The following is a 14203-nucleotide window of genomic DNA, read 5'->3' as shown; positions in this document are numbered from 1 at the left end:
ACCAAGTGTTTTGAGCGTCTGCCAGGTTAGTAATGACAACACTTATAATCAGACTTGTTAAATATTTTGGGTTTGAAATTTCTAAATTTCACAAATTATCCACTTCCAAATGAATTTTTTTCTTTTATTTGGGCACATATTTTTCATTATTTTGACTTTTGTGTACAAACAATTTCATTTATATGGCAAATAAAAATCACAATGCATTGTAAATTTTTTACAATGGCATTTATATACCAAAGTATAATAATCAGCTTTTGGTTAAGGAAATAAAAACCACTCTAGGTATGACAAGCAGAAAGGATTCAATAAGGGGATTAGTATTTAAAGAGGCTGCCTGGAGAGCCTGCCTCCTATCTTTCCCCCTCTCAAAGGCATCAGGCAAGGGCAGTGGTGTTACCTGCTGGTGGATGGTATCATGGAATAGGAAGTTAGGGTCATCTGATGGTAACCTGTCATGACAGTCTATAGGAAGTTCCCATGAGGACAGCAGGTTGGGGTAGGATGACAGGAATGTCCCAGAGGCAGTCAGCAATGGCGGTCTATGAAAAGATGTGTTCGGGTAAGGCAGTAAGTCACACTGAGCTATGATTAGCTGCTTTTAACGGAACTGAGCAACTAGGCAAATGTATTAACTCTAACGGGAGCAGGTTTCTCACGGAAGGAGAAGGTACAAATATAGAAATGAGGAAAACTGTGGCACCTGGGTGGCTCAGTCATTAAGTGTCTGCCTTCGGCCCAGGTCATGATCCCAGGGTCCTCGGATCAAGACCCACATCGGGCTCCCTGCCCGGCAGGAAGCCTGCTTCTCCCCCTCCCATTCCCCCTGCTTGTGTTCCCTCTCTCACTGTGTCTCTCTCTGTCAAGTAAATAAATAAAATCTTAAAAAAAAGAAAAGAAATGAGGAAAGCTTAAATAAACCCTGTGATGTTCATCTGAAATTGGAGTTACATTGTAAATTCATAGTTTTCAAGATACAGAGATAGATGACAGTTGATTGACAGATAGATGATGGCTAGATGATAGATGTGTAAAAACAGACAGAAGGGTATGTATGGGTGCATGAGTGGTTAGTGTGTGTGGTGTGGGGTGCGTGCATGCACACATAGATATATCTACTTCCAAGGTCTGCCCAATGAGAGGTTTCCTGGATGCAGCAACCCCCCAGTGACAAAGACTATATTGGTTTAAACTAACATGAATAAATAACAAAATATTCAGAGAATGAACAAGTTTTGAAGGCAAGGTTTTGAAGGCAAATTGGACAAAGAAACAAATTTGAAGGGACTCCATCTGGCCAAATATAAGGAATAGAAGCATCAAAGAAAATGATAGAAATGTACTTTAACTCACTGAATAAAATAGAAATCCTTGAATCCATATGGATAAATACAGAGAAGAAAAAGCTGTTCCTTACAGTATTATAAAAACAAATGTAGACAGATGATTAAATTAGTAACATCATCATTTTGTAATCATCATAGAGCTAATTTAGATAAAAAAATATCAATGAATACTACAACTATTGGGTGAAAGTGGAATGAGAAAAGGGCTATTAATCCAATCTCAAATCTTACTACATAACACATTATTAAGAAAGCAAAAATTTAAAAAAAAATTGGAGCAGAGACTGCTGGTAATCAAAACTTTAATCTAGTAATCGAAATTTAAACCACTGGTAATGGGACAAACCAACGTTGTGTGCTACCAGACAGGATGTAATGAGAAGACTACTGCATCACTTCTGTGTTATTCTTGCCCCAAATCCAGAACATTGGTCTAATCATGAAGAAACATTGGACAAATCTATTTGAGGAATATTCTACAAAATTGCTGCCCTATAATCTTCAAAAACATCAAGTTCATAAAAATGAAAGACTGAGGTCCTCTTCCAGTTTGAAAGAGACTAAAAAGACAATTGGATACAAGCATAATCCTTTTGTCATAAAAGAAGTTAGTGAGGTTATTGGTGAGGCTTCAGTGGGATTTCTAGGTGAAGAATATAGGAGTTTGCTATAATATTTTTACGTCTTTCTGGGACTTTGAACCTGGTTCAAAATAGAAATTTAAAACAAAAAGCCTTAGAATGACTGAAGAATACAAGTCAAGTGAAGATGATGACAATTTTCAATTTCCGACTAAGCATTTAGAAAGCTGAAAAGCTGTTGCAAAACACCACATGTGAAAATTCACACATCTATCACTTGCTGTCAGAGAAGCAGTCATAAGGCTTCTGACTGTGCTCTTCCTTCCAAATCTCTCGTGAGTGATCCTCTTTAGAACTAACCTGGAATACTGCTAGCAAGGGCTTTTGGGAACTGTAGTTCCCAGACTTTAAAGCTCTATATAGAGCTTTAAAGGGTGGCTCAGTGGGTTAAAGCCTCTGCCTTTGGCTCAGGTCATGATTCCAGGGTCCTGGGATCGAGCCCCGAGTCCCGAGTCCCGCATTGGGCTTTATGCTCAGCAGGGAGCCAGCTTCTTCTTCTCTCTCTGCCTGTCTCTCTGTCTAATAAGTAAATAAAATCTTAAAAAAAAAAAAGCTCTGTATAGAAAGTGGATAATGTGAACAATCTGGCATGCAAAGCATCACAGATCAATTCAGTTAGCACAAGGTTGTCTCCTTTTGGTCATTTATTAAGGAGCATAGGTTTGTGGATTGGAGGTAAACTCACTTTTCAAGTGAATTTGCACATTTATTTATTGTTCAATATGTTTCTTTGGTTTGAATTTCCTTTTTTTTTTTTTTTTTTTTTGGATGCATGTAGTACAGAGTGGTCTCCATTATAGGTGTTAGGGATTTGATGGTCAGCAAGTCAAAGGTTTTGGGTCTCTTCCAGCTTTTATAGGGCCTGGAGAGACAATAAGCAAGTTAGTAAAAAACAAACGAAAACCAGAGAGGTACTATGAATGGAATACATAGGGTCCTATGATAGTACCTGGGAAGGAGGAATGAGGAAGTACTCTGTGCAGAAGGTTGAGAATGAGCCATTCACGTGAGACCTTGGCAGAATGAATGGCATTCCGGGAAGATGGAGCCAATAGGAGAGCCCAGAAGTAGGAGGGGTGAAGAGGTGGCTAGAAAGAAACGTGTGGTGCTAAGAAGTCTGGATACTTCTCTAAGTGCAAAGATAAGGTAATTAAGCAGAAAAGTGGTATGATGAGATCTTTACTTTAAGACTGTAATTCTGGCAACTTTATAGACAAAGGAAAATCAAGGATTGGGAGAAAGGTACAAGCAGTGAGGAAGGAACAGTGGGTTGTTTTACAAAATGAAATGAGAAATGATGGTAGGCTCCAGAGATGCAGGAAAGTGAAGGGAGGGGAGATATGTCTTGGAGATAGGACTGGCAGAACCCTCTTTTCTTTCCTTATAGTATGTACACAATATTTTTTGGTTGCGTGATTGGTTGGTTGGGTATTTCAGGAAAACATTCTGTATGCTTCACCATAGATAAAACCATAAATAGGACAATTAAAATTTTAAGGCCAATGCATTGAACAATTGTTTTTGTCTACACAGAATCCTGTTACCATCAGTGGAAGTCAATGGTAGTCAATGGTAGTCATTGGAAGACAATGGTAGTCACTGGAAGTCAATGTGTCCTTCCCTGTAACACATACCCCTGGTGCTACCATCCGGCACTTTATTCCTACCTCGCCCATCCCATCACAGCACCTCCAGTGAATGAGCCTGGGACCCTGTCTAGCCCAGTCATTGTTTCATCTCCCAGAACTGTGATTGAGCAGAGAAATGATACAGGGAGTGGGGAAGTGGAGGTAAGTTTTTCTTTTTATTTATTTATTTTTTTTTAAAAGGGAGAGAGAGAGAGATTTTTTTTTTTTTTTTTAAAGATTTTGTTTCTTTATTTGACAGAGAGAAATCACAAGTAGATGGAGAGGCAGGCAGAGAGAGAGAGAGGGAAGCAGGCTCCCTGCTGAGCAGAGAGCCCGATGTGGGCCTCGATCCCAGGACCCTGAGATCATGACCTGAGCCGAAGGCAGCGGCTTAACCCACTGAGCCACCCAGGCACCCGGTAAGTTTTTCTAATAGAAGTGTTCAAATAAACTCTCAGTGAGTTCCCAACTCCTGATCTTTCTTGGGTTGAGTGTATCAGGTTTTTTTTTTTTTTTTTTTTCCAGTGTATGAGTTTTTCAGTGCAGTTATCCTTCCAATAAATTCTTTCTAAATTTACTCATCCAGACTCAATTTCTGTTGCTTATAACCAAAGAATCCCAATCCATGTAATTTTCCAGTGTTTAGCTACTTTGAACGTATAGGGTAGCTCAGCACTTGTCAGTTTAAAAAGACAAAATAGATGGGGCGCTTGGAAAGCTTAGTTGGTTAAATGTCCACAACTCTTGGTTTCAGCTCAGGTCATCACCACAGGGTTGTGAGATTGAGCCCTGCCTCGGGCTTCACACTCAGTGCGGAGTTGACTTGATTCTCTCTCTTTGCCCCTCCCCCTGCTTGTGCATTCACTGTCTCTCTAAATAAATAATAAATAATAAATAATAAAATCTTTAAACAAAATTAAAAATAAAAAGGGAAAATAGAAAAATAAAGACATTTAAATGTAACTTTTCTTTACTAAAAATCATGTAAAAAAAACAAAAGAGCACTTTCACCTAACTTCACTTCTAAAATAAATTCAGTCTAATCTCTGTATTATCAAAACATATATATAGTAATACAGAAGACCTTATGAGAAGCAGCAGTCCTCTGGCTTTAGATTTCTGGTTCTTTCTTATTTTTACATTATTTGCTAATTCTACTGTCTCTGATTTTTTAAACTATAAATATTAGCTATCACATTCCTATTATGGCATATAAAAATTATTTGCATTAGCACTTTTGCTTTCCACTATATTTTAAAACTATATACTTGTAAAAAATAAAAATAAATTTAAAAAAACTATGTACTCATGTTATATTTACTTATTTCAACTAACTAAAGAGAAATATCGTGATTGGCAACAATACAAAAGGAGGATTTCATTGTCCCTAAATTTCCCTTCAACTCAGTACCTGCCATCTATTTATGTACTTATGCATTTGTGAGGGTGGTGAATTTCATTTAATTCAGTAAACTTATGGTTATTGAATTTTGCCCATAAATCAAATTTAATAATTGAAAATCAATGTACAGCATTTTCATTATTATGACCCTTACCTGGCTCCTTGTCTCCCTCCTTCTTTTTCTTCCTTTCCCAAGTTCTTGAGTAGCACTTTTCCTTTGTGCTAACACTGTTCTAGGTGTTGGGGTACAGTGGTAAATATTGTTTACGACATCAATAGTGACATGCATTACGTTTACTATCTAATATTTTAATTTTCCTTTAGTTTGTGATCCTTTTACCTACCCACAGAAACATGTGTCTTTTCTTTTCCTTTTTGCTTTATTTTTGTCTTTCTTTTTCTTCTTTTTACTGTTTATTGTGTCCTTAGGTGTGCATACACTCAGTTTATTAACCACTCCTCCTTGTTGCCTCACTTTGTTTCTCCGTGGACACAGTTCCCTGGAAGCCCTCCACCTTCTTGCACGAATCAGACGGTGAGCAATTTATCACCCCAGTCCATCTGCTGATTTACATATGCCTCTTACTGGACCCATGACTTGACTCTCTATTTCATCTCTTACTACACTGCAGCACATCTTTCATTAACTTTGTCAGAAGGTAGGCACAGAACGCAAGACACAAGTGTCTAAAAAGTCTCTCTTTGGTATGTACCATTATATGTGATGTGAAGATTTGTTTCAATATAGAATTTAGAGGTTTAAAATTGTTTTTCCCTAATTTTAAAGACATTTCTCCAATATTTTCTAGCGTCTGATGTTACTGATAATGTCTGATATCAATCTCATTTTTGCCCCTTTTTTAAAAAAAAGATATCTTTTCTTTTCTTTCTGGAAATTTTCAGAGGTTTCTCTTTTTCTGGCATCCTGAATTTTTACAATTATATTTAGTTTATTTTTCAATTATTTATTTTATTAATACTTTATTGTTATAATTTTTCCCATGATCAATATTCTCTGGGTCCATGTGTTCTTTCTTTTCGGGGAATTTTATTCAATATTTGTATGATAATTAAATTTCTTCTTTTTTTTTTTCTTTTTTCAAATTCTGTAACTCTTCATACTCAGATACTAGGCCTATGGGTAGAACAATTATCTCTTTCTATTTCCTACTGTGTTGTCTTTTTATCTTAAATTTCAATTGATTCTCCTGACTTTGTATTTTTGCAGTTTTACAGATTTAGCAATTTTAATTTCCCATTTTTAATTTCTAAGGCTTGTCCTCATCTTGCATGTCCATTTTCATAACATCTTATTTTTATTTTATGGATGAAATACCTTGACTTTCTCAGAATATGCTAGAGATTTACTTTCTACATTTCCTTTCCAAGGGAGAATTTTAGCACAAGAAAATTCCACTTCCTTTGGGGTACATTTTCTTATTTCATCTTGGTCTTTCTTTATGCTACAGGTTTTCTTCACATGACTGGTAGTTCTGGTTAAATAAATGCCTACTTAAGAACAAAGGTGCTGTGAGATGGTTCAGAAATCCTGCGCATGTTGGTGGGTTTGTCCAGTGTTAGGGCTGTGGGCAGAGATGTGCTCCTAAGCCTGCAGTTCCCCGAGTGCTCTACTTGCTGGCTCATCAGCTATAAGTATTCATCTTCCCCCCACACACTGTGTGATTGCTTATCTATGTGCACGTCTGTGTGTTTGTGTGCACACATACACGTGCATACATGTGTATGCACGTGTGAGACAGACCTGTAGTGGAAAAAGTTAAAAGACTCATTTTTCTATAAACTGATCTTTAATTAAGCCTCCATTCAGCCCCCACTCCCACTCCTGCCCTCCAGGGTGGAAGGTCCTGGGGTCCTGGGCATCTGCTGGGCGGCAGGTGGGACCCCACTGCAGCTCCTGGGTGTGCCTCCGGCTTCCACTCCCCACCTCCTCTGGGCTCCATCAGCCTCCCACCTTCCTGAAATATACTGAAAATTCCCCTCAGTTACTGGCTGCCTTTGTGTTCTTTTTGTTGTGGTGGGATAGTATCTTTTTAAAATTCCTTCACTGGCACTGTAACAGAGACATGGGTAAATGAAAAGAAGCTCTACTCACCTGCATTCGCCTTCCTGAAGAGGAAGTTAACTGCTGGTACTTTTTAATTATGCTGAAGAAGTATAATTTTGTTCAGTTCTGTAGGTGAAAGGGCATTTTTTAATGTTAATTATAGTTTATATTTCAAATTTTCTGTATAGGTAATTTTGAAAATTCCTTAGTGACTTAATATTTAAAATTGTGTAAAATCCGTGGCTTTTAGGCATAGATTTAACTATTACAAGTAACACCTAATTTTTTTATTTTGCATTTTAGAATGTTGCAGTCTCTCTGACTCTTAAGCCAACTTGCACGTAACAGACAAGTCATCAGAGGTAAAAACACTTAAGAACAACAGAAAGCCAGTCACTCTGGGGAGCATGCACAAAAAAGAAATTCTCCATCAAACCTCTTCTATTCTATTGGCCCAACCTCTTGTCACATCACAGGTCTACCCCCAAAACTAAGAGGGCTGCTGGGCTCTAATTTGCATGAGTGAAAGGCTACCTCTTGTAGTCAGGGCAAATGCCTCATGGGGGAAGGGAGGGTGTGGAATGAACAACTGTGAACTTCTTCAAGGAAGGAGAGAGGAAACATGAATATTGACAGGCAACCAAAATCTCCTGCAAGCTACTTACTTAACCCATCAGTGAATGACAATACATTCAAGTCACTGTACCATGGAGGGATGGGATAAACTTTAAACCATGACCTTGGAGATATTGAGGTTATGGCAAGCACAGAGAGAGAGAGGCATGGGCCAGGAGTCTTATGAGTCATCTTGAGGAATGTGGATGTTAGTTTTATAAATTGGAAACTGTTGCGGTGTTTGAAATAGAGGAGTGACCGAATACATCTTGCATTTTAAGATTATCACTCAGGGACAGATGTTTGTGGCTGGTCTTGCGAACCAGGGGGCGAGAGTCTGAGAGGCCATTTAAGATATACATCCTTTCCACTGCTTGCCTTCAGAGTCCTGTATTACTTGTCCCTTGGCATCTGTTGTTCTAATGATTGTTTCTGAACGTTAATTACCTAAATATAAGCCTAGATTAATTGAGTGATATGAACCTTACTGTTAACCACAATCATCCTTTTTACAATGTATTTTTTCATCACAGATGTACCAAAAATCACATTTCTGCCATAGAGAATACTTCAGAAATGATGTCCCTTTTCCCTTGCTTCTATTTCCTTGGATAGGCTTCTATTTAATTAATGTTTATGTCTACAATATGGTTAATTCACACACAGCGTGTGATATACATACATACCACTTTCTCTTAAGTTTTTAAAATTATTCACTAATTTACACTTATTCAGGAATTTTTTTGCTGTTATTTGTGAAAAATTTCTAGGAAATGAGTTAGTTAAATATAGTACTGAAGTAACAGAAAATTCATAAGCAAATCCAAACCGAGCAGGGGTGCCTGGGTGGCTCAGTGGGTTAGGCCTCTACCTTCCGCTCAGATCATGATTCCAGGGTCCTGGGATCGAGCTGCGCATCTGGCTCTCTGCTCGGCAGGGAGTCTGCTTCCCCCCCACCCCACCCTGCCTGCCTCTCTGCCTACTTGTGATCTCTGTCTGTCAAGTAAGTAAATAATATCTTAAAAAAAAAAAAATCAAAACCGAACAAAGTATGTCTGCCTCAAACTATGAAATGATTCTCTTAAACTTCCACTGTGAATTTTACTCATTTTACCTAAACTTGATTATTTTTTAAAGTACATCTGCTTTGACTTCAATAGTGTTGCTACAAACTGGCATTTTGATTTCCCAAAGAACTATTTAAAATTTAGGTTTGGCATCTGTCAAAACAAAACAAAACCTTGTCATCCTATTGGATCATATAACATACCATCTAAGGACCGCTGAAATTTAACCAGTCACAGAGAATGACAGGGGAAAAACACCCAGACAGAAACTTTATGTCAAAACTATTGAGGAAAAAACCAAAAATAAAAGTACTATAAATTAGTGTGTCCCTGGTATAGTAGATTTTTTTCTGATTAGCCTATGCAAAATTTATGGTGCCAGATAACCAGCAAACAAGGACAATAAAATCTTCTTTGTAAAGTACTGTCAGACACTTTTACTGTGGTCCCAGTAATATGATCCAGGCCTGTCTGACAGTCTAGGACATAGATAGCTGTCAACCCAGGAGCAGGCCGAAGATGATTGTTAAGGGGATTTGGAACTCCTTCTATTTGCCTAATAGAGAGCCTTGTGCTCAGCATTTCCTGAAGCAAAAGAAGACAGATGAAATCTCTGGGCACTTCATTGCTACTGCCTCTCAAAGATTTCCTGTCAAAACGGGCCTATAAGGGGAGAAAGGTTTTCAATAACATTTTTTTTTTTTTTTTTTTTACCTGGCAGGATTTTCAGCCTTGCTCTGAAGAGTTTGAAGGCTCTGTCTTTGTTAAAGAAAAAGAAGAAGAAGAAAAAGATGCTGCCAAACTATCAGATCTAGTTGTGTTTAAAAATAAAAAGGCAATAGAGCAATATGACTCATATTATCATAGCATATGTAGAGAAAAGTTTTCGATGGACATTTATCAATATTTTAGGGTGTTTCCCCCCCAAATGGTGGAGGTGACCTTGATATTCTTATTTCTCAACTGAAATACAGGAAGTGTGTTTGTTGTCACCATTGTTAGGACTCTTTTAGTAGCTTGTGTAGCAAATGAGGAGCTAAGATCTCATTTTTGCCAAAGGGATGTTTGCCCATCTGCCTTCCTCCTTATTAATGCTTTGCTCCTTGACTTCTCCTGCCTTGTCCATCAGCCAAGCAGTCCACAGATGGGTGATAACCTGTCCTCAAGAGCCTGATAGTCTTTGGGGAGAGACCATTGCAAGGGTGGGAGTTTTACAGGTTTCTAGGAAAATGCATTCACACTCTTCTTTTTTCTAGTAGCAACAAACAAGCCAGGAACCCCATCCATGAGTTACCTGTTCTTGCTCTCAGAGAAGATGTTTCTGTCACTGTTTAGCATGGTTCCTTCAGCAATCGCAACTTGCTACATGTCGTCCCCCATATTGCATCCTTCTGAACAGAACAAAGGCAGAGAATGTGAATAAAATAAACAAACAAAAAAAAAGGGAACAAAATAAGGACAATAAGCAGGAGACCTGAAGTTTTCTCAAATTCAATTCTTCGATCTACTTGGATCCCTTAATTCTGAGTATAAAAATAAGTGTTGGTGAGTTTGTGATATATATAACCTCTGTCCAGCTTGTGTCTTGGGTGCTAATTTGCCCAGACATCTTTGTTCTTCTGTTAATTGGTATGTTGTTACCAAAGTGAGAACAGAAATCTAACACAGAAGATAAAACCAAAGCAAACAAAACAGTAAGACTTCAACTGTCTGTAGGCATTTAATATAAAAGTGCATAGGGCAGGAGCCCTAAGAATAATAGAGAACAGAACAATTGATTTTTACAACAAAGACCCTCAAGTCATTAAGAAGCTGTTAAATCACATTGCCCATACATTGTCAAGTGACATATGAAAACATGTCATAAATTTAATAGCATCTTAATCAAATTTATATATTATAAATAGGTATATAAAAAGTGTACCTTTATGTACTGAAAAAATTATTTGTAGGAGACACTCCATCCCACCAAATAAACTGGACAAGTAAGATGTTACTAAATAAAGCATATTCGATTTAAGATTTCTTTCATAAAATTATGGTATTTTTCTTTCTGTAGTGAAGTTTTAGAAATTTATGGATCAAAACCCTATAACTGTAACACATAACTTAACACAATAGGTGCCAACAACAAAAAGTTTCCCTAAAACAGCAGCTACAGTTCTGGTAGAGAACTAATTGGCAGCCTGTAGGCAATGTAAAGCCTTTTTTAATGGGAGTTCCCAGGTGGAGGGAGCTAACTCTTAGAACAGCAGCAGCTTTCAACAAAGGATTTCTTTTTTTTTTTTTTCTTTTTTTGCTATGAAGGAGGTGAAGATGTGAAGCAAGAAAAGTCATAAAATACATGGTCATGAGCTAAGGAAAAAGAATACCACGGACTATTTCTGGCAGTGCAGGGACATGAGCAAAATTATGTGATGACTCAATTATGTATGTATGTGTGAGTAAACATGTATGTTTTATTGTTTAGAAAGGGCTAAGCTCCTGATGAAATAATTTGCAGAAACTCAAGACCAATTCCTTTTATAACAAACCACTGTGGTAATGTCTGCATATAACAAAATGTTGCCAAGTGCCAGCAGTGAAATAAATGCTTTTTTTAATGATTATCTATTAAAATCAAATATCATGAGGACAAAAGGTACCCCAAACAATAGTGGACAGTCTCTGGAAGTTGTAATAGGGTTTGAGACCCGAGTAAAAGAGAGAAGCATGACAAATTTAGTGAGCCAAGTTTCCAGACGATAGCCAACTCAGACACTGTTCTGAGGAGTGACACTAGGTTCTCTTCAAAGGTGGGACGGTGTGGAAATCAAAGGAAAACTTAGAAGTTAATTTGAGTATTAGAAACGGAGACATAAAAGCCTTAGAGGATAATCACAGGAGAGATTTTGAATCAACTGAGATCGTGAAAATCTTTTTGGTGGTTGACTTGCCTTTTTTCTTAGAAAGATAGTCAATGATACACATTTTCTTCAATTCTGATTACTTTTTGAGCTACCATTGACATTCTTCATGAAGCAATGTCAAACTAGCCAGGTTGAAGAGGCTAACATGCTTACATGAAGCAACACAAAAGTTAGTGTGGCATTCATGTTAAATCAAAAGATCAGAAAGCAACATCAATTCTTCGATCTACTTGGATCCCTTAATTCTGAGTATAAAAATAAGTGTTGGTGAGTTTGTGATATATATAACCTCTGTCCACTTGTCTATTGGAACTATAAGCATAGGAACAAATCTCTGACAGTGAGTCAATAAAGATTTTGTAAATGGGACTAGATAAATAGAGAGCTAAAAAATATCCGGTTTCAATTCAATGGAGATTTTTCCTTCCACAGCTAATGGCTCAAATGTTGAGAACAAAAGCAGGAGGGAGATTTGGCTTTGCCTCCTGCATTTTGGTGCCTCATTCAGTTACACACTGCTATTCTAGAATTAATGAAATATCAAAACCAAGCTAGTGGAATTGCTGCTAATTTGGTGTGTAATGAAACAAAAGCATCTAAAATGCATATGGTCCCACTTTCATACAAAGAGAAGACAATAAAAAAACAAAAGAACAAATTACACTTTGTATCTTGGGATATGAAACAATTACAGGAGGAGGAAGGTGGAGACTGTAAGACTCAATGGACCCTTTAATGAATAGTAGCAAAATATCCACCCAAACAAATGGCATTCTTCATACCTTAAGAAGAGAAATAGCCTGCTTCCATTCAAAGTTTTGTGAAAGGATCTTTATAGATTTTTTCCCCCACTGACTTCATGTCAACTTTTGGAATTAATCGGCTTTCATTAGGGGACAAGTACATGCATCACAACAGCTTTTATATTTTTCCAATCGTCACTTCATCTGGGAATGAGCTCATCCTAGGGAGTTTCCACATTCATCTGACATCAATTATCCCAGGCTCCTGCTGATATCCAATTCATGTCATAATAATTAACTTGTATCTATTACAACCAAGTCTCATAATTAACATTTTATTCATCAAAAATTTTTCTTACAGACATGTTTTAAGATATTGCAAATTTACTACCTTTCAAATGTTCTATTTTCTCACTGATAGCAAGATTCAATTCCAGTTTAAAATTCAAATACCATGCACTTTACTTCTTTGTCCAGATCTAAAATACCTGGACATATTTAATGATGAAGGAAATAATAGTGGAAAGTAGATTTCCTCAAAATACCCTAGGTTGCCTTAAATGTAAAGAGTCAAAAAATTTTTGAAAAACTTTGAAAAAAATTTTTTTTTAAAAAAAATGAGCCAGTTCTAAAGGAAATTGGAAATCTTGCATCTTACTCTCTTAATTATCACCTTCAATTTTGAAGAATTTTAGAGATAGTCATATAATGGCCAATATGTAATTTATAACAAAGGCATGGAAACCAAATAAAAATAGGATTCTGGCATTTTTAAAATACACAACTTACTTGGTATAATGATAGCATGGGGTGGGGGGGAAATGGTTGAATACTAAATCTGAGGAATTCAGAATTTGTATCAGACACTATTACCTTCGGAAAAAAGAATATGAATATATGTTAAAACATGATTGTTATCATTCACATAATTCTCTCATCAGTCTCCTAAGTTACATAAAATATCAAAACAAGGTATTGAAAAGGATAAGGATTCTCTTGATCGAAATCAGGTGGGTGATTGACAGTAAATTTGATAACTGCCTCTCAGTTGACAACTTGAAACAATTATCTGCTACATACTGATAACTTTGTTCGACCTAAGGCTAGCTAAAAACTGCAATTTGGCCTTTTTGAAAAAAAGTTGCAAGTTGAGCAAACAGTATCCTCTAGGACATAAACATATTATTTAAAAAATACATCTATTGGGGCAAATGGCCATTTAAAAAGTTAACGTGATTATTCTCCAGGTAGGTTTCTTCTCTCAACTGTTTGAAGACCTATAATTCAGCTACTGTATTTTCATCAGGCAAAGAATTCACTTAATTTCCCAAATTCTAAAATCTGCCATTTGTACCTTCCTCATTCCAAGAAACTGTTTGATCAAAGATTAACTTCTTACACTTTTTTAATCAATACCTCCCATAAAAGTACATAGGAAGTTATAAGGCAATTAAAATGTATTAGAAAGTGAAAATAAAACTCTGTGTGGCTTCCTAGGAACTAAGCAATCAAATAGTAATTCTAACTATATTTATGTAGCATTTTACCAGTTACATAGCATTTTTAGATGTATTATCTCATAGAAAAACAGGATATATTATCACACAGAAATAGGAAAAATGGGGTAAATTTAAGGAAAGTGATTTGTCTTTCATAGCTACAGAATAGTAAAAAGTTTGGAACTCAAATACAGACCTCACTCTAACCCTGTGTCATCATTCATTTCAAAGAACGGAGACCATACAAACATATTCACCAGTGACAAATGGAATGGAAACACACCCTGA

General features: G+C 36.7%; 1 long non-coding RNA gene across 1 annotated transcript in view; it reads right to left on the bottom strand.

Annotated features, from left to right (window-relative positions):
• The window catches only part of LOC116567786, a 39130-nt gene that overhangs the window by 3726 nt on the left and 21201 nt on the right, over positions 1–14203 (bottom strand). Inside the window, exon 2 of the long non-coding RNA XR_004276330.1 lies at positions 7131–7208. This is a non-coding gene — a long non-coding RNA (uncharacterized LOC116567786). The remainder of the gene's footprint in view (positions 1–7130; positions 7209–14203) is intronic.

Source organism: Mustela erminea, chromosome 10 (assembly GCF_009829155.1).
Source record: "Mustela erminea isolate mMusErm1 chromosome 10, mMusErm1.Pri, whole genome shotgun sequence".
NCBI classification, from domain to species: Eukaryota; Metazoa; Chordata; class Mammalia; order Carnivora; family Mustelidae; genus Mustela; species Mustela erminea.
The sequence above is the reverse complement of the archived record's forward strand: the minus strand, read 5'-3'. Positions and strand labels throughout refer to the sequence as shown.